A 25,824-nucleotide genomic window follows, 5' to 3' on the forward strand; every position below is an offset into this window, starting at 1 on the left:
ATACGAAATATTTTTAAAATATGATAAAATAAAATTTGTAATAAATTTGTGATTATATAGAGTTTTGGCCCCCCTCACTACAGGAATTTACACATTCGGCGACTAAAAATGCCGACTAAAACAAATTTAGTCGCCAAAGATATACACTTTAGCTACCAAAATAAATTTAGTCGCCAAAGATAGGCACTTTAGCTACTAAAAGAAATTTGGTCGGGAAAGGTTCTATTTTTAGCTACTAAGAATAATTTAGTCGGTATTGATGTTACTTTTGGCGACTATTTTAAGTTTAGTCGCTGAAAGTAGGATTTTGGGCTAAAAAAAAAATCTTGGTCCCTAAATGTACATTCTGTAGCTACAAAGAATAGTTTAGTAGCTAAAGATGTTACTTTTGGCGACTAATTTAAGTTTAGTCGTTGAGAGCACCACCGTAAGGGTTACACGAGCACCACAGTCACTTCCAGGTATCTCCTCTATTTCACCCTCTCTCTATTTGACTCTGTGTCTTCCTCTCTCTGTTTTCCTCCATTCGGAACTGTGAGGGGCCATATGTTGAAGAAATGGAACAAGTATTGTTCCTTCCATCTCCATCGACCTCTTCATCACAGAGATCTTGTGTATTATCCATCTAATGCATTGCAAAACCACACTACACCCAACAATTAAACCACTAGTTTTCGAAGCATTGTCGTTTAGTGATGATGGACAGACCTTGCTGAATTGATTGGAGTTTAATAATCAACCTAGCCCCAAATCGACCCAGCCTCAAGCTTCTTTTCCATACTCCATCTATGAGGATGTTGGTCATGACACATTAACAAACATAGCATCGATTCCCATTGAGTTCTGTTCATTGAATCATCCACAAAAACTACTCTATTCCCTCTTATCAAAACCAGCCTTTTTGTTGCATTGAACCTAAGAAAAATAACAACCTTCTCTCTTTCTCTCTCTCTCATTCCTTCTTCTCGCTTTGATTTCAATGGCATCAGATTGAACACCTCTATTCAGGTACCCCTCTCTCTCATCCCAATCTAGTTTGGTAGAACTATTGTGTGTGATCTAAGATTGGTGACTGACAGTGATACATAATTTTGACTATCAAGAGCACAATGAGTTTGATATATGTGATGTGTGCATTTATTCAAACTTAATGAAGTTAATGCCTCTCATCAGTTTCATTAGCAAACAAATTAGTTGGTTTATTTAGGCATCATTTGTTGGCGTGTTTTGGAAGAAAAATTTTTGGCTTCCGAAAACAAGATCTGGCTTATTTTTGTTATAGAAGTTGAGAATCACACACACTACACATGTCATACTCAATATTTCAAGCAATTTATGTATTTCTTAATTTATTAATATCCATATCTCATGCAGTATAGAAGAAAGGTATGGCAACCAAAAGGAGCGTTACACGTTTCAGCATCAAATGCCAAGAAAATCTTGATAATGGAAGGGACTCTGTGGTGGCTAGTGGCTTATGGTTTCATTTTTCTGTGCAGAAATGGGTTGAAATTATAGGACAAGCATGCCATAGTGTGGATTTCTTGAAAAATTAAGATGTAATCAGGACTGTCCTTAAAGATAAAAAAAAGTGTCTCATGACATGTAGACTAGTTTATTGTATGAGATAAGAAGATTTGTTGCCTACTCTGCATTTCTCTGGCTTAAGGTTTAGTTTTTTTGGCTTCTTAGACATGGGATTCTGCTTTTCAGATATATATATATATATATATATATATATACATATATCTTTAAACATGTTCTTTATTGCACATCCTCTTCTCTTGTGCAGATCACTCCATTGCATAAACAAGAGAAGTCTGCTCTGTATTTCTCTGGTTGAAGTTATTTCATTTCATATCTTTAAACATGTTCTTTGTTTTTGTTTTGTGATTGTTTATTTATTTATATTAAAGAAAAGAATATGGAGGTTTTAAATTAGATTTTTTTTGGGCTTCCCCAGTAAACTGGTCCCATCTGCTAAAACTTTAGATGCATAACCACACACCACTGTCATTAGTTAACTACATAGAGCCATTTAGAATTGCAAAGAATTTCTCCTAATTGTAAGCTCTCTTTAATTTTAAATTCATAATTTTTTTTTTTAATTATCAGATGAGATATTAGTAGACTTGGGACGGAATACTTAACCAAACAGACTATTGAATAGCTGTAGTTTACTGAATTCTGAACAATCTGTGGCACTAAAATTCATCAGAGAGTGATCAGCAAGTTTCTGCGAGAAAGGTATGTGAGACAAGCTCCGATCAACAGGCGATTCTGGTTCGCGACATCGGCCTCTGCAAACGGGCTAAATTCTACGGATGAGGTAATCACCTTCGATCTTTTACTATTTGAAATTGACTGTTGAGATTTGATTATTCTCATTTTTAACGTGCAGGCTGGTCCAATTTTTACAATAGATGATGAAGCTCTTCCAGAGTCATTTGAAACTCAAGCCAAACATAATTCAGAGCAGGCCATCAAAAAAATGATCTCTTAAGCGTCAATCAACTTCTAGAATCTGTATGTCATTGTTGCATCTTCTATTACCTAGTTGCTTTTGATTCAGTAAGTAGGAAGGGAATAATAAAAAAATGCTCTCACGAGGTCATGTATGTCATTGTTGCATCTTATATACTAGTTAAAGTAATTTTTACTTTTATGAAAGATGTAAATTGTTTCATAGAACACTGTTGTGCCTGTTAGTATTGATATTTTATTAGGTTGGTGTTAGATGCTTAAAAGGTTCTAAAGCCCTATATTATAAAAACTTTAACCATATAAATAAATTTTATTAGAAATTTTAATTTGAATAGTTATTTAGGGAAAGTTTGAGAGAATTTGGTAGAATAGACAATTGTAGGTTTTTTGCTCCTTCCATCATTCAATCTGCTTTCTACTATTGGAGTTGTTTCAACTTTTGAAGTCCACATTTTTTTAGGTGCCTTTGGCAACAAAGAGATGCCTTTCATTTATATAGAAGCTAGTGGAGTAGTAAAATTTCATGGCAGTTGAAGAACTACAATTTGTTTAGTTGAAGTGTTTTTTGCATTATCTACTTTAGTTTCGTTCTTTTTAATTTTATACTGTTGACAAAAACAAAATTAAAAATTAAAATGCTTATATAACTATAAAACTTAAAATTAAAATCTTGTTTCGTTAAAATAAAAGGTTATATTTTTCTAGAAAACTTTTACTTTCTTTTATCTGTTTTACTTTCTCTCCCCATGATTATGCTTTTCTCTTCCCATGATTCATCTTTGTTTTTTGACAAGTAAATTTATTAGAGAAAGGCATCAAAAAGCATGGAGATATTTGAACATAATAATGGTATTTTTTTTGGTCATCGGACATAATAATGGTGTCATTACAAAGAATTGTAGACATGCTCCAGATTGACAAGAAGAAATGTAAGTGTCCTTGTTATTTACTTTTTTCTTTCTTTCCCTCTGCGTTGGCTATGATGGGGAGTTGGCTAATATTACATATCATAAGAGATTTATTGTAATTTGCTATTAATGGGTTCCGTTCTTTGTATCATTTGGATCAAATGGTTGTTTTTGTTAATAACTTAATAATGTGAATAAAGGTTCACTTTGTGGATTGAACTTTGTCATAAATTAAAGAACTTATCCATTGAAGGAGTAAAACTCATCAACTGTGATTCATGGTTTATCATTGGTAATATATTCAGTGAAACACATTGGATACTTTTTGCTGCTTAATCTTTTAGCTTTCTTTTTTGGGTCACCTTCTTCAAGAGTATTTCTTTTTGTACCTTTCTTAAAAAGTATTTTGTTCTATGTTTCCCTAGCTTTTTAGATAGCAGATTGTGGATCTGTATACAAGATTCTTAACATTGATAGGCTTTCTTATACATATCACTGTGACTTCATACTGAAGCATGATTCATGCAAGTCATTTCGTTTTGCTTAGCAGACAAATACAAGTGTTGCCAGTTCACTTGGAACATATTTCTTATCTCAAATTTCACTGATCTTTTTGGACATGCTTAATGTATACAAGTATTATTTCGGATTACCATTTAGTCAATACTAATGATTAATTTTATTTTTGCAGATGGTTTTTGACGTAAAAATGTGGATATGACTTTTTTTGACAAGTACGGAAGGACATTGTTTTTACACCTTCGTCCTTATATATAATGGTTCGTACAAATTACTTTTTTGGCGTGATAAATATCTAAAATTTAGTTTTGTACAAATTAGCATTGGACGTGGTACAAATTAGTTTTAGGGTCAGTACAAATTAAATTTTTGGTGTGGTACAAATTTCCTTTTGGATATTAAATTTGATTAACCCTCTACTATGTATGGAATTAAATTATTGAGGTTGGATTGTACTTGGTTCGTATGGAATTTGTATTGCATTTAGAATTGGGCGTTAAATATTAATTTTTTGGATGGTTGAAAGTGAAATGTGTGCACGTTGTCGAATGGCTGATAATATATTCAGTATTGATGGATTATATTATTTAAACAGGGTACAGTTTGCACTAATAATGGATACAGGTGGTTCAGAAATTAAAAAAAAAAATTAATATAGTGTATGGTGACAAAATATGTTGGTAGCTAAAAATGTAAGCAAACTATTGCCGACTAAATATTTTAGTCATGAAAAAGTCGGCATCCTTTGGCGACTAAAATGTTTGGTGGTAAAAACTAATGAAATAAAAATTAAAAGGCTTTTGGCGACTAAAGTTTGTAGTCGGTAAAAGTAACAACGACTAAAAAATTTGGTCGCTAAATGTATGTATTATATTACCTGACTAAAATGTTTAGTCACAAAATGTATTATTGTAGGCTTTTGATAACTTTTGGCGACTAATATTGTCGTCGCCAAAAGATAACCTTTGCCGACAACTAAAGTTCAGTAGCCAAACGTTCTTTCGTTTTAGTCGCCAAAAATATAACCTTTGCCGACCAATCAAAGTTTAGTGGCTAACGTTTACTTTTGGCGACCAAAAATAATTTAGTCGCCAATACTATCGCCGACAGGGTATAAGCGACGACCTTGGCGACAAAAAAATTTAGTCGATGATGCGTTTAGGTGACCAAAAATTGAGCTTTTGGCGACCAATATTTTAGTCGCCAAAAGTGGCATTTCTTGTAGTGCCTCTAGCTAAGATTTTTGTGTCCGCCATTGGTAGTATTAGTTGATTGAGATTAAATTTAAGAAATTATATAAAAATTCTAGGTATATAAAAGATAACTTTATTATTTTTGTAAAATGGGAAGACAATAAAGTCTTTTCACCTCTAATTTCATGGGATTGGATTCACAATCCCAAATCTCTCATGAAATTGCTAGTCCTCTCTTTGAAGAAATTTCATAGCAATTTCCCATAATAAATATAATGTTTGTGAGTCCAACAACACTATTAATTCAATCACACTCTTCATCTATGAAAACAAACAAACCATACTCTTTCAGAATTCTTGTCATTTAGTTTTAGACTTCTAATCTTATAATATATAGACATTTCTAGAGCATACACATATATATAATAAACAAACAAACAAAAATAAATAAATAAATTATTAATTTTACTTACAAATGTATTGATTTTGAATGTTTTTTTCATTGGATCAGATAAAATTTGCTCCATTCACTTTAGTTACGGTAGGTCCATGTAGAAAGGGTCAAAATGAACATCCTTACCAGCAAACGACAATGATGGAAGTACGAACATTGGTCTTGGAATGATGAATGATGAGAGACAATCTAGATCTGGATTGGTAAGGTTCAAATGATTAAAATAGATGTATGAATGACTGTAGGGGTGGTGCCAGTGGACGTTAGTTGAGGTAATAACAAAGGTGGCAATGCTGAGAAGAAGAGAAAGTGAGAGTTGTAGGATAATAAAGAATTTTAGGATTTTTTAGCGTTTTAATGCTTTTGACTATTTACATGATTTTTTTTTTTCTTGTTAAGCAAATTTTTAATAGATTAGAACTGGACAAAAAAATTTGAAGAGGGATTTATCCCTGATTTTTCTGTTGGGCCTGGTTTCAAATTAGTGGCTTCACAGGCTGGATTAAGAAAGGATAAGGGTAAACAAGGTAGAGTGGAGAGTAGTAAGGTTAGGCAAAGATCAGTAGCAAGGAAGGGTGTTCAGAGGAGGAGAATGTTTGGCTCGGGTACTTCTTGTAGCTTTTCGAGAGGAGCTGTTTTCCAAGCTACGGCTACTGCATTGTCAGTCTCCTCTTCTCAGAAGGTTGAGGCTGTCTGGACGAATTCGCTATTTAAGGAAGCTCGAGCTACGGTGCAGGTGGGCAAGATGTTGGGGATGAACTATATGGGTAAAAAGGAGGAGATCATAAATCTCATTGTGGGGATGGAAGTCCAGGATCTAGGCTAGGTGGGAGATGGTAGAAGGGATGTCCCAGTTTGAGTGGGTATCCGAAAGGGGTTTTTGGGGTTATTTGTTATGCTTATGAAGTTGATGTCCTGGAATATTAGGGGTTTGGGGAGAAAAAACAAAAGGGTGAAGATTAAGAAGTTGGTCCAAGAGAGGAAGATTGATATTCTTTTATTGCAGGAGTCCAAGAGGAGTAGCGTGGATGGTAGTTTTGTGAAGTCTATGTGGCCTTGGGAGTCCTTGTAGTTTATGGCTGTGGATTCGGAGGGGAGTGCCAAGGTTTATTATGTGTTTGGAACCCAGATGTATTTAACCTCGTTGAGTGTTGCAGTGCAAGGTCTTTCAGTCTATTGTCAGGTACATATAATCAGTCATTTGGGTGCGTGGTAGTCAACATATATGCACCGAATGATAGTAGGCAGAGGGGTCAGCTATGGGAAGTTTTACTTAGGTTGAAACCATCTTTTCAACAACCTTAGTGTATTGGAGGGGATTTTAATGAAATTAAAAGTTTGGGCGAGAGAAAGGGTTGTTTGCGGCGTTACAGAGTGTAGACGTCCCCGAATGTCCCGGGAGGGAAATCCCCCGTTTTGTTCATTAGGTTCACTACAGCTCAGGACTCAAATGTCACGGTCCTGTATCTAATCTCGCAGAGTGCAATGCAAGACCGATGAATCATCAAAGAGTCCAAATCTGGCAAATCGTTTATCTTTTAAAACAGATTTTTTGAAAGAAGTGCCAAACATGGACTGCTTTGCCAGATACAGAGTCGCCACCTAAATATTTTATTTTGGGGAATTTAGGAAACCCTGACTCATTTTCCTAAGGCCACGTGTTCGTCATCACCAAAGTTGCCTCGGCTCGGGAACTTGGGTACGATTGGGGAAGGTCACCTCGTGAGCACCCCCACTCGCCCGATCAAAGATCAGCCTCTACTAACCATGATATCGAATTTTGAAAACATTATGTGCTCTTATTCCGGTTATTAGCCTAGATTTACTACGTGATGCGCACAGCATACAAGTATAGACTGGATTGCCTGAATTGGAACAAAACATCTCATGTTTGTTTCGAAAATGGTTTGCTACTCGCAAGTAGGCTTAAAATGCAGATTTTGCCACCCTCAGGTGGGCTTAAAAAAACATGGTTTTGCCACTATCTAGTGGGCTTAAAACTCACAGTCAATGCATTATTCCAATTCAAATAATGCAACCTTCACCCACAGGCATTCAGCCTGTTATATCACATAAGCAGTTAGCCTCATGGTAAGCATGCTATCATGGCAACACTCACACTCATGCAAGGATGCTAAAGCATAAACACTTACCGAGTACTCCGAGCAAAAACAGAAACTAGTTAGAAATCTATGCATGATCCTAACTACACTGAAATGCCTAATGCAACACATGCAGGAATGCGACTACAATAGGCTCGGCTATTCTAAAGATGGCATGTGAAATGCTACAACTAACAAGTACTCAACTCGGAATTGAAATACAATGCAGTTAGTATGATGCGCCGAGCCCGGTGCATGTAATACAGATGAATGATGCAAACATGCAAGCATAAGTATGCTAATTGAAACATGTCCTAATCTAACCATCATAAACTGGTAAATAAAAGGGAGAAAGACGTGGGGTTGGAAGACATACATCACACACACGCACACTTATTACAACATTGCCCTCGCTCGGAGGGTCCGAATAAATAATACAGTCCGAATAAATAATTACAGCCCGAATGAATGATTAAATATTACAAAATCCTAATTAATTAACAAATTAACTAGGAAAGCAAATAAACTAGCATGCAAATTTATGGACCGCCTCAGCCCTATTCCGAATGATGAAAGATGTATGCTCGAGTTGCCTTGCACAGAAATCCATTGCGATGCCCCGATTCGCCTCTGTTTGCAATTAATCCCGGAATGCTGTGCAAGGCTTTAGAAAGTTGCTGATTTCTGATTTGCTGGAACAGAGAGCAAGAAAGGGACATGGCAAAGTATTTTCGCATATGTATGCACACCTCGATACTCGTGCCACCAATTACGCATCTCGATGCACGATGGCCGAGGAGTCGAATTGCACGACTCGATGTGAAATGAATGCACATATAAACACAACAAGGCCTAGACTCCATCATGGTTAATCCGAGGTATCGGCGACTGGGAATTGAGACACGTTCCGTCACTTGGAGTACAAAACGTCCCTCGTTTCCTGTGCTCGGGCTAACTCCTACCCAAACACAATGCAAATGAGATGGCATACACAATGCGACTAACATGTAACCTAGCATACGCAATGCTATGGACTAAAATGGCATACACGATGTACGTGATGTAACATGGCATACACAATGCTCTAACATGCAACCTAGAATACGCAATGCTATGGACTAAAATGGCATACACGATGCACGTGATGTAACATGGCATACACAATGCTCTAACATGCAACCTAACATACGCAATGCTATGGACTAAAATGGCATACACGATGCATGTGATGTAACATGGCATACACAATGCTCCAACATACAACCTAGCATACGCAATGCTATGGACTAAAATGGCATACACGATGCACGATGGACTTACACCAACATGAGTGGACCTCAGCCACACTCACATCAGTGGCCATATGATGGAAATGAGACAACCGAAACACATGCAAACATGCACGATGCAAGGGATCGATCCTAAGGCATCAAATGCCATTCTACCAAAGCATGGAAAAGGATGGAATATGGCATACAAACACTCAAATTCTAGCTCTGAAACATGATATAAAATGGTCCCGAAACATGCAAACATGGCACACAATGCAAGCTAGGGGGCCCGAGTACCGAAACTAGTGAAGTGCGTTACTCTAAAGGCACCCAAAACAATGCACTAATGGAAAAAAAAAAAAAAAAAACCCAAACAGACCCTAGGCAGGTCTAAAACAGTGGGGAAATGGCGTAAAATGATGGCTCAGAATGCAAAGAAATGGAGCTCATTCAATGGTCGGGAAATGAGGCATACAAGCCCGACTCTCAAACGCATTTAAAGAGTATAAAACATGACAATATGGCATTCAAATAAGCTCTAAAATATGATGTATAATGGGTCCAAAACATGAACACACCTCAGTATATGCATATAATGGACCCCGTAACTCAAAGCTAAGCAAGTGTATTGAATCACAAGCATGCAAAACAAACACCATTCAACCATGAGACCCAAAAACAGAGCTAGGGCAGTCCAAAATATGCACAAAATCAGTAAGGCATGGCCAGAATGTGCTAGAATCAAGGGTCAACAAAGCATGTAAAGAAAGCTAGTGAACCATGATTTACACTATAGCTATATGAATCACATGAGGGCTCACCAAACCAGCCAAAAAAAGAAGTATGCCATGCCAAAATATGTCCAAATAACCACCAAAACTTAGTCAATGCATGTTAGAATGAGGTGCTCCTTTGAGAGGCCAATAAGAGGGTTGTTCAACACATGTATGATGGACACACAAAATGGAAAAATGGCCTCTGGACAGAGGTTATGAGAGTCCTAAAACCCACCAAAAAGACCCTGAAATTAGTCTAGGAAGCATGCAAATGAAAGCCCCTTTGAAAGGCCTTGGATAAGATTGCTCTACACATGCAAAATAGACACTTCATATGGAAAAATGGGCTCTGGATAGAGCCAAGGCAGACCTTAAAACCCACCAAATAGGGCCTAAAATTTGACTTTACAACATGCAAGTAGGAGCCCCTTTAGAAGGCCAAAAGGGCCAACAAACAAGACAAAGAGAGAGGGGGTCACCCCCCTTTGATTTTGGCTTTCAAAACAGTGTGCTAGCCACTAAAAATCCATTGGATTTTAGTGGCTAGAAGGCCAAACAAAGCATGAAACAAAGGCCTAGATGCAAGGCTCAAAACAAGATGCAAACAAGGGGGTAGATGACCCCCAACAGAAAAATTCCCTTAATCAAACATCAAGAGGGGCTCAAAATAAGACTCTTTTCAGTTTATGAAAAATCTCGAAAATGCTTGCAAGTAAGGCTAAGATAGGAAGCAAAATAAGCCTACAAAGAGAGATGGAGCATACAAGGAGGTAGATGACCTCAAACAGAAAAGTGTCCTTAATCAAACTTCAAGAGGAGCTCAAAGTAAGACACTTTTCAGTTTAAGTAGAAACCCAGAAATGCTTGCAAATAAGGCTGAAGAATGAAGCAAAACAATGTCAAAATGGGGGAAATAGAGACTTACCCTTGTAGAGAAGACCTCCAGCAACTTCTGGACCAAGATGGTGAGCCTTCCACCTCTGCAAATCAGTTCCAAGATGCTTGGATGGATGGTGGAGGTGTTGTGCTAAGGGTTGGTGTGCAAATGGCCAAGAATAATGGAGTTTAGAGTTTGGGATGGAGAGATATGGAGAGTTGTATGCAAAGTGTCTTAACCAAATTCTTCAACCCTTGAAAATGAAGAGGAAAGCCTCTCTTATAGAAGACAAAGGGCCTAGGCTTCTTGGAGAAGCCTCAAGTAAAGGGTGCAAACTTCTAAAAGAAGCTAACCAAAAATGGTCAAGCTTCTTGAGGAAGCTAGACTAAAGGGGTCAAGCTTCCTCAAGAAGCTTGACAAAGCTTCTCCTAGAAGCTAACCAAAAAGGGCCAAAGCTTCCTTAAGAAGACAAACAAGAGGGTCAAATCTCGGAGGAAGGGTCAAATGCTTCACAGCTGGCACAATTGTGTTGCACTCAGGAAGGCCAAAAAGGGGATGGTTGGCCGACCAGTTCAAGTGGTCGGCCGACCACTTGCCCTGGTCGGCCGACCAGGGTTCAAAAGGTTCAATGTGAAATGCTAGTCGGCCATACCAGAAAGGTGGCCTCCCAAATGAGTACAACACAGCTGTATGGTGGGAAATCAGAAATTGTGGCCCAAGAGAGAGGAACACCAGCTTTCTCGCAAGGTTCAAAAGGGTCAGGAAGAAAAAATGGTCGGCCTACCCATATTGGTGGCCTCCCAGATGAGTACAACACAATGGTGGTATGGGAGACCAGAAATTATGGCCCAAAAGTGAGGAAAACCAGCTTTCTGTCAAGAAAATCGGCTGGAGGAGAGAGAAAAGTGGTCTCCATGGAGAAAGCTGGTCTCCAAGAAGAAAAGGTGGTCTCCCACCCCCTTACCACCTTCCTGACAATGAAACTAGGGTCCATGCCAAAAATAAACCCTAACCGATGCAAAACGAGGGTTCGGGGGCCAAAACGCGCAGCCGGGGGCCCCGAAAACTGACTGTTAAGCACCGAAAGTGACGTGCGACCACGAAGGTGGTCTCCCGGGCCATAGTGTCCCTCTAGGGAGAGGAAACAAGGTGTGCGCCAAAAATCGGAGCAAACGGAGATAGTTAAGCGGTCCCGAACCGAGGCACACGGCCGACGGCTCCGAAAAATCGGAGACTGGTCTCCAAATGGGAAAAATGGCCTACGACCTCAAAACGTAGCCTACGGCCACTGAGAGATGGTCTACGAGACCTCTCGCTCCCTTCGGGAAGAGAAAACAAAGAAAACGGGACCTGGTTCGCAAACCGAGGCAAAGCACAAAAGAGCCCCGAAGTCTGGAGGCAAGGTTCTCAGCCGAGACTCCGAAACTCCAGAACGAGCACAACATGAGTCATCACCAAACGCTCAATCGATGACGTCTGAGTCTTAAGGTCGGTCAAAAATGGGGTGTCTACAGTTACCCCTTTTTGACAAAACTCGAAAGTCATAAGTGACGGGAGTGAATGTCAAAGCCCAGAGACGGCCCATTTTTGGCAAGGCCGAAGACTTAAACAAACAGGCGAGATAAACAAAGATGCGCCCGCAAGCAGGGACAAAATGCAAAATGATATGTGATATTACAAAACAATGTAGTAAACAATGCAAATGATATGCAATGCATTTGAGATGATCAAACCACAAGCAATATAAAACCACACAAATATCATAAAGATGATGGAGATGCAAAATCCGTCTACCATAGAAAAGGTGCCGACACCCTCAAACCACAATCCCATCATTGGAATAGGCGCGTACATATGCAGAACTATGTGTGTGTAGACGGAACACAAGATACAAGTAATTGGGTGGCATGATATAAGTGACGAATGATCTGCTGCGAAAAGATCACGATCTTAAATGCTGGATGCAACACACTACATTACAATGCAATGAATGCAATGGATAAGGCGCGCGGCCAAACCGTATCTTGCCTAGGAAAGGCATGGACACAAACAAACCACGTCTAACACGAAAATGGTGCCGTCACCCTCAAACCACAATCCCTTTAGTGGAATAGGTGCGTACACAAAATCTCATAACTATGCTTTGACGTGAAAAGTATGGGTACATGCCAGACCAGGCATAACATGGAAAGGATGCATGCGATGGATGCTATATGCAATGCAATAAACATAATGTGATGCAATAGATTGGAAGTGAAGGTACCTTACAGAGGCAATTGGCAATGACCTACCTCAGCAATGTCTTACCTCATGTTGATGTGGGAATCTTCCCCTTCTTCTTGGTTGAACCGCAGGTACTACTTTTCTCCCTGGCCATGGTCGCAGCTTTTCCTATTCTCTAACAGGGTGACAGACTAGGTTGATTCGATATCCAGAATTGAGCCGCATACACATGCTATCTCAATCTATGGAGCTGCCATATAGATTTCAAGCCGAGGATATACCCTTGGGTATTTAAACCAGACTTTAGTCTCGGAAATCCCGAACCTTTGCGTTCTAGGCACGAGCCATTCGAACTCTAGTTTCCACCGTCTCAGTTGGTCCCCTAGGAACTCACCGCTAACACAGGCAGGTGGCTATACCAGACCACTGGAAGTCGTTCGGGCACGACAAACACCAAAGGATTTGCACCTTTAAAGGATTTAAGGTCTCCTATACCAGAAGACTTAAGGTCTCCCGGACTAGGGAGTGCACAAGACAGTGCGGATGATACAAAAATACAATGTGCATAAGGCAGTGCGATGCAGAGTGAATGCACAAAACAGTGCTAAACAGATGCACAAAATAGTACGATGCTAAAGGTGTAGAAAACAGTACGAGCAGGGTGAATGCACAAAATTAGTGCGATACAGATAAGGTGCGCAAGATAGCGCGATACAATGCACTAACAAGTGCAGGTAAGGTGCGTAAGATAGCGTGATGCAATGCACTAACAAGTGTGGAAAGGTGCGCAAAATAGCGCGATGTGATATGCAAAGCACAAGACAGTGCAATTGAGGTGTGCAAAATAGCGCGAATGAATGTAATGCACAGGACAGTGCGATGCGCAAAATAGCGCGAATGTAAATTGCACAAAATAGTGTGATTGAGGTGCGCAAAATAGCGCGAATGATAAACTGCACAAAACAGTGCGATACGCAAAATAGCGCGAATGTAAACTGCACAAAACAGTGCAATTGAGGTGTGCAAAATAGCGCGAATGATAAACTACACAAAACAGTGCGATGCACAAAATAGCGTGAATGTAAACTGCACAAAACAGTGCAATGCGCAAAATAGCACGAATGTAAACTGCACAAAACGGTGCAATGCGCAAAACAACGCGATGCGTTAGACAACGCGAGTGCACAAGACAGATTGAGTGAAATTCAATGTACAAAAAGTGTGAGAAAGGTGCACAAAAGAAGTGCGATAAAATGCATGAACAATGCAAGTAAAGTGCACAAAACAGTGCGATGCGCAAAATAGCGCGATAAAATGTATACACAATGCAAGTAATGGCACACGGCTTACGACATAGCACTCCATTCATTCGGCACACAGCTCACTACACAACACTTTGTTTGTTTGGCACGCGGCTCACAACACAATATTTTGTTCATTTGGCACGCAGCTTGAAACACAGCACTCTGTTTATCTGGGCACACGGCTCTTTTGGGCACACTGCTCATTCGGGCACACAGCTCATTTCGGGCACGCAGCTCATTTTGGGCACACAGCTTATTTCGGGTACACAGCTCATTTTGGGGGCACACAGCTCATTTCGGGCACACACCTCATTTTTCAGGCACATAGCAGATCTCAGGCACACAGCTCGTTTGGGGGCGCACAGCTCATTTTTGGGCACACGGCTCATTTTTTGGGCACACAGCTCGTTTGGGGGCACGTGACTCATTTTTGGGCACGCGACTCATTTTTCAGGCACACAGCTCGTTTTTTCGGGCACACGACAGATCTCGGGCACACAGCTCGTTTGGGGGGGCACACAGCTCATTTTTGGGCACACGGCTCATTTTTCAAGCACACGGCTCGTTTCGGGCGCACAACTCATTTTTCGGGCACACAGCTTATTTTCGGGCACACAGCTCGTTTCCAGGCACACAACTCATTTTTCGGGCACATAGCTCACTTTTTAGGCACACAGTTCGCTCTTTGGGCACGCAGCTCATTCTTTGGGCACGTAGCTCGTTTTTTCGGGCAGACGGTAGATCTCGGGCACACAACTCGTTTGGGGGCACACAGCTCATTTTTGGGCACACGGCTCATTTTTCGGGCACACAGCTCGTTTTTCAGGCACACGGTTCATTTTTTGGGCACACGGCTCGTTTCGGGCGCACAACTCGTTTTTCGGGCACACGGCTCATATTTCGGGCACACAGCTCGTTTCGGGCGCACAGCTCATTTTTCAGGCACACAGCTCGTTTTGGGGCACACAGCTCATTTTTGGGCACACGGCTCATTTTTCGAGCACACGACTTATTTCGGGCATACAGCTCATTTGGGGGCACGCAGCTCATTTTTGGGCACACGGCTCATTTCGGGCACACAGCTCATAACACTGCTCAATATGAACTTCCAGTCCATAACACAGCATTCGGTTTGCATTTTGAACACACAGCTCAAGCACTCGAACTTCTGAACACGCAGCTCAAACTTTTGTCGTGAACATGCAGCCCACCTTTTTGAAATCTGAACACACAGCTCAAACTTTTGTCGTGAACACGCAGCCCACATTTTCTTGAAATCTGAACACACAGCTCAAACTCTTGCGGTGAACACGCGGCCCACACTTTCTTGAAATCTTAACACACAGCTCAAGCTTGTTGTCATGTGTGCCCACAGTTTTTGAAAGTTGAACACGTAGCTCATAGTTTTTGAATGTTGAATAGGAAGCCCAAACTCTTGATGATGAACACACAGCCCACACTCTTGTAGTGAACACGCAGTCTACGGTTTTTGAAAGTTGAACACACAGCCCAAACTCTTGATGGTGAACACACAGCCCACACTCTTATAGTGAACACGCAGCCCACAGTTTTTGAAAGTTGAACACGCAGCCCAAACTCTTGAATTTTTGAACACGCAGCCCATTTTTGATTGTGAACACACAGCACACACTTGTTGAAAGTTGAACACGCAGCCCAAACTTTTGAATTTTTCCTGAACATGCAGCCCATTCATTTCATTTCATTTCCACGCAGCTCATTCTTCATTTTGAACACGCAGCTCATAAATTTTCATATCTGAACACACAGCTCATTCATTTCACTTTGAACATGCAGCTCACACATTTCAATTCTGAACACGCAGCTCATATATTTTCATTTGCACACAGCTCATTCTTAATTCTGAACACGCAGCTCATAAATTTTCATGTCTGAACACATAACTCATACACTTCGTGTTGAACACGCAGCTCATACACTTCATGTTGAACACGCAGCTCACACTTAATTCTGAACACGCAGCTCATAAATTTTAATTTTTGAACACACAGCTCATTCATTTCATTTTGAACACGCAGCTCACACATTTCAATTCTGAACACGCAGCTCATAACACAACACTGCTTGATCTGAACACACGGCTCATAATACAATATTCTTTTAATTTTGAACACACAGCTCATTCTGAACATACAGGATGCGATGACGGAACTTGCAGGAGTTGAAACAAACTCAGATGCCCGACATTTTTCCTTTTTTCTTTTGCTTCAAAGTCTGGAACCTATATAACTTTAGATAGGTCCTGGTTTTACTGTTCCCGCATGACCTGGGTTGAACCCTACGGTTTATGAAAGAACAAATTTTGTTTTGCACAAATGTGGAGAATGGCACGGCACTCTGAGCACAAAACGATTTTTTTTGAAAGTGAAATAGGAAAAGGGTTCTCAACCGGGTATTGAGCCTATAACTGACCACAGCCAAAACGACTCAATAACGGGAAACAAAGGTAGAACAATCTAAACACAACACAACAAAGGAAAAACAAGGTAAAACAACCTAAACACATCTATAGGCACCCGAAACGACTCAAAACGAGAATCGAGACAAATAAAACGACTGACACGACACACAGACATGTTCCAATGGCAACAGACCTCTCAGTGCACGAGGAGCCAGTTTCTTCGGGTATTATTCCCACCCTTTCTTACTTGTGATTCTCACATCACTCGGCCCTCAAGCTCAGTTTTTCTCTCGAAACCCTTTCCTCGCTTTTCCTCTCAGCGCACATCTCTCTATTCTTTAATCTCTCATTTTTAATCCCTCCCCCTGGGTGATTAATGGATAAACAAGATAGTTGTGGGTTTATGCCCAACATATCAGCTCACGGCTATTTCTTCCGGTGACGTCTAGTCAATGCCCTGGATGAGGGAGTGGAATGCATTGATCCATTCCAGTTCGTGCTTCGCACTTGGCTCGATACCTCACTGCTTAGAGGATGTGAGAGCTTTCAACCCTTTTCCGTTAGCTTCCATTGTGCCCTTCTTGGCGAATAGGGTGCTCTTTCCAACAAATGCATTGACAACAGGGGAAAGACAGGAAGCCTGACTCAATTGTGCCCTTAGTTCATTATTTTGACCATTTTTTATTTTTGACATTCTGCTAAAACAATTTTGACCAACATGAGAGTTAGGTTAACATGCTTGTTTGATTTTCTGATTTAAAATCATGCAAGTTAGGTTATGAGCACTGAACATTTTCCTTTTTTGGGTCCAAGAAATGGTCCAGTTTTAGAAAAATGGAACAATTTTCGAGAGAATTAGTCAACCTCATTAAAAATTCTCAAAAACTATTTTTGCAAATGGCCACTGCTCGACCAATGCAGGATTTACTCTTGAGATGCGCAACCTCATATCCAAAAATAATGAAAAATTGCCCCTTGTCTGAAGGACACTGCACGGCAACAGAAAGTTGCCCTTTGTTTGAATGGCACTGTAGCGCGCTGTATGGCAACAGAAAGTTGCCCTTTGTCTGAATAGGGCCGCATCACTTAGCAACCAATCCTCACAGTGACAATTACAACCAAATTCTCGGAAATAGAGAAGACAAAGATAACCAGAACCATCACATGGACACAGTCGAATTTGAAGTATTTCACGGCTGGACTTCAGAATGAAGTTGCCTACATATCCCAAACATGGGAATCAAGCCTTGCGTAGTTCGGGGTTAAGGTACGCTCGTGTATTTAACCTCTCCTTTTGCGCTCTAACTTTTGCCAAGGCCGCCCCTCCGGGTTTTCAACCTTGCGAGCTCTGTTTTTCTTTTTTTTTTCATTTCTTTTCTTCTTTTTTCATCTTTTCTTTTTATTTTCTTCATTTTTCTTCTTTTCTTTTCTTCATTCTTTGCATTTTTCTTTTTTCTTTTTCTTTTGTTCTTTTTCTTCTTTTTCTTGCTCTAACTTTTGCCTGGGTCGCCCTTCCGGGTTTTCGGCCCAACGAGCCTCTCAAGGGTAAAAGTGTAGCTTTGTCCATGTCAAATGGTTTTGAGATCCTGAAGTCATCTGAATCCAGGAGAATGGCAGCTGCTTGCTAACGATGCAGGAGTCCATCCAAAGGGGAGCTGAATCTGCCCCTAGTGTTGTGGGTAGGAACTCAGTTATCCTTCAGCAATACTTTCTTCTTTCTTCCCTTCTGGGATTTAGCATTCTTGCTGATCTTTGACTCTTCGAGTGCATCTGACATTTTTGCCCCTAGTTCAAGGGCTACTTCTGATCTAGCTTTGCAAGCTTTCTTTTGACAACGTCCGACCTTCTTGATCTGACTTTCTTGCCCCTAGTCCGAGGGCTGCTTCAAATCTGGCCACACAGGCCTTACATGGTGGTTGCCCGTTGAACATTCTGAATCTAAGTTCAAGGTTCGAAAGCAAAGGGTCGAGTCTCGAGGCTGAGAGCGATCCTAGGCTGCACAATCTCAAGAGCGATTCCATGCAGGTCTTCGTAGGACCGCGCAAAACATTTTTTGAATTTTTTTTTTTAAGAAAGCGACAAATCGCTCGCGCTGAAGACAGTGTAGAACCAATCTGGATCAAGCCAGGGTCCTTCTCAGTACTCACATTAACAAACATGATTTCATTCATTAAGGGCTTAGCATGCCTCTCTTTCTCTCAATTGATCAAACTTTGCAAAACCCAAGGAATTCCTCCCTCTTCGTTTTCATCACAGTGTTTGAAAAGTTTTGGAAAACTTAGGTCAATGCAATGAGTTCGAGGCACAGAAAAGTAGGCAAAAAGTACTGCCGTTTCATTCAAACTTTCTGGCGCAACTGGCGCAAGGCAGAAGCAAACACAAGGGTGTGAAAATCACTGCTGGTTATTCAAATCTGTTGGCATTACTGGCTCCAAGGCAAAAACAGACTCAAAAGAAAATGAAAAGACAAACACAAAACAAGCAAGTGATGTCCGAGGTAACACCCCCGAAATCACCCGACTCCAACAAAACAGGACTGACTCGATACAACAAGACAGACCCGACTGACTCAGCATAAAAAGACTGACTCTATACAAAACAACAAGACTGACCCAATACCCAAGTCAGGAAGCACAAAAGCTAGCATTCGCAAATGTTCAAAATAGTGCGTGCCATACGTCACATCTGGAGTAAACTGAGCGCCGCCCGCAGGTGGTTCATTCCCTGATCACATACTTGTGTTATCCTCGAAGTTCACTGACCCAGTGATGATGGACTATGCTGAGCTAGGTGGGAGGACAACCCCGTTATCAAACAAATCCTGTACTTCGTGGCGAAGTCGGAAGCAGTTGTCGGTGGTGTGACCGGTCTGTTGATGGTACGCACAGTACTAGGTAGTATCATGCTTAGTTGGAAGGGGATTCGGGAGGGGGCGAGGCTTAAAAGGTTTGATGTGGCCTTTTTCAGCAAGGATTTGAAGAGCCTTGGACAAAGGCATGTAGAGGGCATGGAAGACCCTGTGACCTCGGGGTTGATACTTCGAGGTTTGTGGATTTTTGCTGGGCGTACTAGCAAAAGGATCGGCAGGTGTAGGTTTGGCTTGCTGATTTTTCTTGGGTGCAGAATTAGGGTTGGAGGGAACGGTTCTGGTATGATGACCCTTCTCTCGATTTTCCCCTTGGCTTGAACTGCCCTCGGTCTGAGTGGGGAAGATGTCATCCACAATCTTAGCCACAACTGCGAGTACTTGTTGCTTATTCAAACCCCCGGCTTTCAGAGCCTCAACAGCTTGCTGGAGTTGTTCATAGGGATTAGTGTCCACATTCTCCTTGTTCTTTCCACTAGTCTCAGCTTGGTGGACGGTTTGGGTTGCTACTTCAGTGCGAAGCCCCGTCGTCGTCGACGTATCATTGCCGGAGTTTGAGACAGCTTCAGGTTGGCTGAGCTCAATTACAATTCACCCCAGTAGCGGGGGCTCCTCTGGCATGAAGTTCCCAACATACGATGCAGTTGGTGGTGGGGCTGACATTCTATAGGCTAGATCAGCCACGGATCTCTGGAGGTCGCCAATCATTCCCATCAACTCGAAAGTGGTGGGCTCATGGGTTTGAAATAACTGGGGTTCCCAGATCGGATGTGCGGCAGGTGGCCTGGGTGGGTGTGGCACTTCAACGTCGGTATCACCCTGCATGGTGATTCCCTGGTTCAATGCGGCTGCCATAACCACTATTTCCTTTGAATTCTGTGTCATCACGAGTTTGCTGAGCTGAACAGAGGTGATGTGACTGGTGACTGACGGATCAGATGAACCGGTGAGCCCTAACTGGCCTTTCTCTGCTTTGCCTCAGCGAAGGAAGATACTGACTACTCTGAACTGAATCTCCGAACTGAAAGAGAAAACAGGCAGCCGCTCAGTCTAATTTCACTAGGAAAGATATAGGCATGGCCGGATAACTATATTCAACCACTGATCACTGTTCCCCAAATTACTGCCCCAAAAACTGAATCTGATACCCGCAGATAACTGACTGCCAAAATACTGAACTGGTGCCCGCAGGCCTGATACCCAAACTTGTAAACTGATACATGCATTCCTGTAGAGACGCACTCAAAAAGCACATAGCAAACAAGTGAGAGCCAAAACACTCCTATGTTGGGGTAGGGTTTTCCTGTCCTATTTTGTCAGGATCTAGGGTTTCACTACGCACACAGCGGTTTCAAACAACCTATAATTGGGTAAGCAACCTGTCCTAGCTTTGGAATGGTCACTATAGATTCCGAATATGCACTAGGTCGAATGGTCAAAAAGGGTGCCCTGGTAAAACCGGGATTTGTGTTCCCGTCGTGGCGGAGCCCGCAACGGGTTAGCCTTATGGCACGCTTCTCGAAGCGAGCCTCCGGCAAACCGTTCAGGAATAGCATACGACAAACACGGTGTCCTAGGCCCACCAATGCAAACTCAATGCAAAGAAACACACAAGTGTAGTCAAAACCAGATATCATGAGTTCGAGTCAAGTTCTGTAATTCCCCAGCAGAGTCGCCAGAAACTGTAGACGTCCCCGAACGTCCCGGGAGGGAAATCCCCCATTTTGTGCATTAGGCTCACTACAGCTCAGGACTCAAATGTCACGGTCCTGTATCTAATCTCGCAGAGTGCAATACAAGACCAATGATTCATCAAAGAGTCCAAATCCGGCAAATCGTTTTCTTTTAAAACAGAGTTTTTGAAAGAAGTGCCAAACATGGACTGCTTTGCCAGATATAGAGTCGCCACCTAAATATTTTATTTTGGGAAATTTAGGAAACCCTGACTTATTTGCCTAGGGCCACGTGTCCGTCATCACCAAAGTTGCCTCGGCTCGGGAACTTGGGTACGATTGGAGAAGGTCACTTCGTGAGCACCCCCGCTCGCCCGATCAAAGATCGGCCTCTACTAACCATGATATCGAATTTTGAAAACATTATGTGCTCTTATTCCGGTTATTAGCCTAGATTTACTACGTGATGCGCACAGCATACAAGTATAGACTGGATTGCCTGAATTGGAACAAAACGTCTCATGTTTGTTTCGAAAATGGTTTGCTACTCACAAGTAGGCTTAAAATGCAGATTTTGCCACCCTCAAGTGGGCTTAGAAAAACATAGTTTTGCCACTATCTAGTGGGCTTAAAACTCACAGTCAATGCATTATTCCAATTCAGATAATCTAACCTTCACCCACAGGCATTCAGCCTGTTATATCACATAAGCAGTTAGCCTCAAAGTAAGCATGCTATCATGGCAACACTCATACTCATGCAAGGATGCTAAAGCATAAACACTTACCGAGTACTCCGAGCCAAAACAGAAACCAGTTAGAAATCTATGCATGATCCTAACTACGCTGAAATGCCTAATGCAACACATGCAAGAATGCGACTACAATAGGCCCGGCTATTCTAAAGATGGCATGTGAAATGCTACAACTAATAAGTATTCAACTCGGAATTGAAATACAATGCAGTTAGTATAATGCGCCAAGCCCGGTGCATGCAATACAGATGAATGATGCAAACATTCAAGCATAAGTATGCTAATTGAAACATGCCCTAATCTAATCATCATAAGCTGGTAAATAAAAGGGAGAAAGACGTGGGGTTGGAAGACATACATCACACACACACACACTTATTACACCATTGCCCTCGCTCGGAGGGTCCGAATAAATAATACAGTCCGAATAAATAATTACAGTCCGAATGAATGATTAAATATTACAAAACCCTAATTAATTAACAAATTAACTAGGAAAACAAATAAACTAGCATGCAAATTTATGGACCGCCTCAGCTCTGTTCCGAATGATGAAAGATGCATGCTCGAGTTGCCTTGCACAGAAATCCATTGCGATGCCCCGATTCGCCTCTGTTTTCAATTAATCCCGGAATGCTGTGCAAGGCTTTAGAAAGTTGCTGATTTCTGATTTGCTGCAACAGAGAGCAAGAAATGGGCATGGCAAAGTATTTTAGCATACGTATGCACACCTCGATACTCATGCCACCAATTATGCATCTCGATGCACGATGGCCGAGGAGTCGAATTGCACGACTCGATGTGAAATGAATGCACATATAAACACAACAAGGCCTAGACTCCATCATGGTTAATCCGGGGTGTCGGCGACCGAGAATTGAGACACGTTCCGTTACTTGGAGTACGAAACGTCCCTCGTTTCCTGTGCTCGGGCTAACTCCTACCCCCAAACACAATGCAAATGAGATGGCATACACAATGCGGCTAACATGTAACCTAGCATACGCAATGCTATGGACTAAAATGGCATACACGATGTACGTGATGTAACATGGCATACACAATGCTCTAACATGCAACCTAGCATACGCAATGCTATGGACTAAAATGGCATACACGATGCACGATGGACTTACACCAACATGAGTGGACCTCAGCCACACTCACATCAGTGGCCATATGATGGAAATGAGACAACCGAAACACATGCAAATATGCACGATGCAAGGGATCGATCCTAAGGCATCAAATTCCATTCTACCAAAGCATGGAAAAGGATGCAATATGGCATACAAACACACAAATTCCAGCTCTAAAACATGATATAAAATGGTCCCGAAACATGCAAACATGGCACACAATGCAAGCTAGGGGCCCGGGTACCGAAACTAGTGAAGTGCGTTACTCTAGAGGTACCCAAAACAATGCACTAATGGAAAAAACAACCCCAAACAGACCCTAGGTAGGTCTGAAATAGTGGGAAAATGGCGTAAAATGATGGCTCAGAATGCAAAGAAATGGAGCTCATTCAATGGTCGGTAAATGAGGCATACAAGCCCGACTCTCAAACGCATTTAAAGAGTATAAAACATGGCAATATGGCATTTAAACAAGCTCTAAAATATGATGTATAATGGGTCCAAAACATGAACACACCTCAGTATATGCATATAATGGACCCCAAAACTCAAAGCTAAGCAAGTGTATTGAATCACAAGCATGCAAAACAAACACCATTCAACCATGAGACCCAAAAATAGAGCTAGGGTAGTCCAAAATATGCACAAAATCAGTTTAAGGCATGGCCAGAATATGCTAGAATCAAGGGTCAACAAAACATGCAAAGAAAGCTAGTGAACCATGACTTACACTATAGCTATATGAATCACATGAGGGCTCACCAAACCAGCCAAAAAAAGAAGTATGCCATGCCAAAATATGTCCAAATAACCATTGAAACTCAGTCAATGCATGTTAGAATGAGGTGCTCCTTTGAGAGGCCAATAAGAGGGTTGTTCAACACATATATGATGGACACACAAAATGGCAAAATGGCCTCTGGACAGAGGTTATGAGGGTCCTAAAACCCACCAAAAAGACCCTGAAATTAGTCTAGGAAGCATGCAAATGAAAGCCCCTTTGAAAGGCCTTGGATGGGATTGCTCTACACATGCAAATAGACACTTCATATGGAAAAATGGGCTCTGGAAAGAGCCAAGGCAGACCTTAAAACCCACCAAATAGGGCCTGAAATTTGAGTTCACAACATGCAAGTAGGAGCCCCTTTGGAAGGCCAAAAGGGCCAACAAACATGACAAGGAGAGAGGGGGTCACCCCCCTCTGATTTTGGCTCTCAAAATAGTGTTCTAGCCACTAAAAATCCACTGGATTTCAGTGGCTAGAAGGCCAAACAAAGCATGAAACAAAGGCCTAGATGCAAGGCTCAAAACAAGATGCAAACAAGCATACAAGGGGGTAGATGACCCCCAACAGAAAAATGCCCTTAATCAAAGTTCAAGAGGGGCTCAAAATAAGACTCTTTTCAGTTTATGAAAAATCTCAAAAATGCTTGCAAGTAAGGCTAAGATAGGAAGCAAAATAAGCCTACAAAGAGGGATGGAGCATACAAGGAGGTAGATGACCTCAAACAGAAAAGTGTCCTTAATCAAACTTCAAGAGGAGCTCAAAGTAAGACACTTTTCAGTTTAAGAAGAAACCCAGAAATGCTTCCAAATAAGGCTAAAGAATGAAGCAAAACAATGTCAAAATGGGGGAAATAGAGACTTACCCTTGTAGAGAAGACCTCCAGCAACTTCTAGACCAAGATGGTGAGCCTTCAACCTCTGCAAATCAGTTCCAAGATGCTTGGATGGATGGTGGAGGTGTTGTGCTAAGGGTTGGTGTGCAAATGGCCAAGAATAATGGAGTTTAGAGCTTGGGATGGAGAGATATGGAGAGTTATGCAAAGTGTCTTAACCAAATTCTTCAACCCTTGAAAATGAAGAGGAAAGCCTCTCTTATAGAAGGCAAAGGGCCAAGGCTTCTTGGAGAAGCCTCAAGTAAAGGGTGCAAGCTTCTAAAAGAAGCTTACCAAAAAGGGTCAAGCTTTTTTAGGAAGCTAGACCAAAGGGGTCAAGCTTCCTCAAGAAGCTTGACAAAAGGTCAAGCTTCTCCTAGAAGCTAAGCAAAAAGGGCCAAAGCTTCCTTAAGAAGACAAACAAGAGGGTCAAATCTCAGAGGAAGGGTCAAATGCTTCACAGTTGGCACAGCTGTGTTCCACTCAGGAAGGCCGAAAAGGGGATGGTTGGCCGACCAGTTCAAGTGGTCGGCCGACCACTTGCCCTGGTCGGCCGACCAGGGTTCAAAAGGTTCAATGTGAAATGCTGGTCGGCCATACCAGAAAGGTGGCCTCCTAGATGAGTACAACACAGCTGTATGGTGGAAAACTAAAAATTGTGGCCCAAGAGAGAGGAACACCAGCTTTCTAGCAAGGTTCAAAAGGGTCAGGAAGAAAAACTGGTCGGCCTACCCATATTGGTGGCCTCCCAGATGAGTACAACACAATGGTGGTATGGGAGACCAGAAATTATGGCCCAAAAGTGAGGAAAACCAGCTTTCTGTCAAAAAAACCGACTGGAGGAGAGAGAAAAGTGATCTCCAAGGAGAAAGCTGGTCTCCAAGAAGAAAAGGTGGTCTCCCACCCATGTACCACCTTCCTGACAATGAAACTAGGGTCCATGCCAAAAATGAACCCTAACCGATGCAAAACGAGGGTTCGGGGGCCAAAACGCACAGTCGGGAGCCCTGAAAACTGACTGTTAAGCACCGGTTGTGGCGTACGACCACGAAGGTGGTCTCCCGGGCCATAGTGTCCCTTTAGGGAGAGGAAACAAGGTGTGTGCCAAAAACCAGAGCAAACGGAGGTAGTTAAGCGGTCCCGAACCAAGGCACACGGCCGACGGCTCTGAAAAATCGGAGAC

General features: G+C 41.7%; 1 long non-coding RNA gene across 1 annotated transcript; it reads left to right on the forward strand.

Moving 5' to 3' along the window:
• The first annotated feature begins 934 nt into the window (after positions 1–934).
• LOC145801760 (uncharacterized) lies at positions 935–1,850 on the forward strand. The gene is made up of 3 exons (XR_014343407.1): positions 935–1,008; positions 1,375–1,669; positions 1,793–1,850. It is a non-coding gene; the product is annotated as an uncharacterized LOC145801760 (long non-coding RNA).
• Positions 1,851–25,824: the final 23,974 nt, after the last annotated feature.

The sequence above is a fragment of the Camellia sinensis genome, chromosome 10 (genome assembly GCF_055761805.1).
Source record: "Camellia sinensis isolate YWXY chromosome 10, ASM5576180v1, whole genome shotgun sequence".
NCBI classification, from domain to species: domain Eukaryota; kingdom Viridiplantae; phylum Streptophyta; class Magnoliopsida; order Ericales; family Theaceae; genus Camellia; species Camellia sinensis.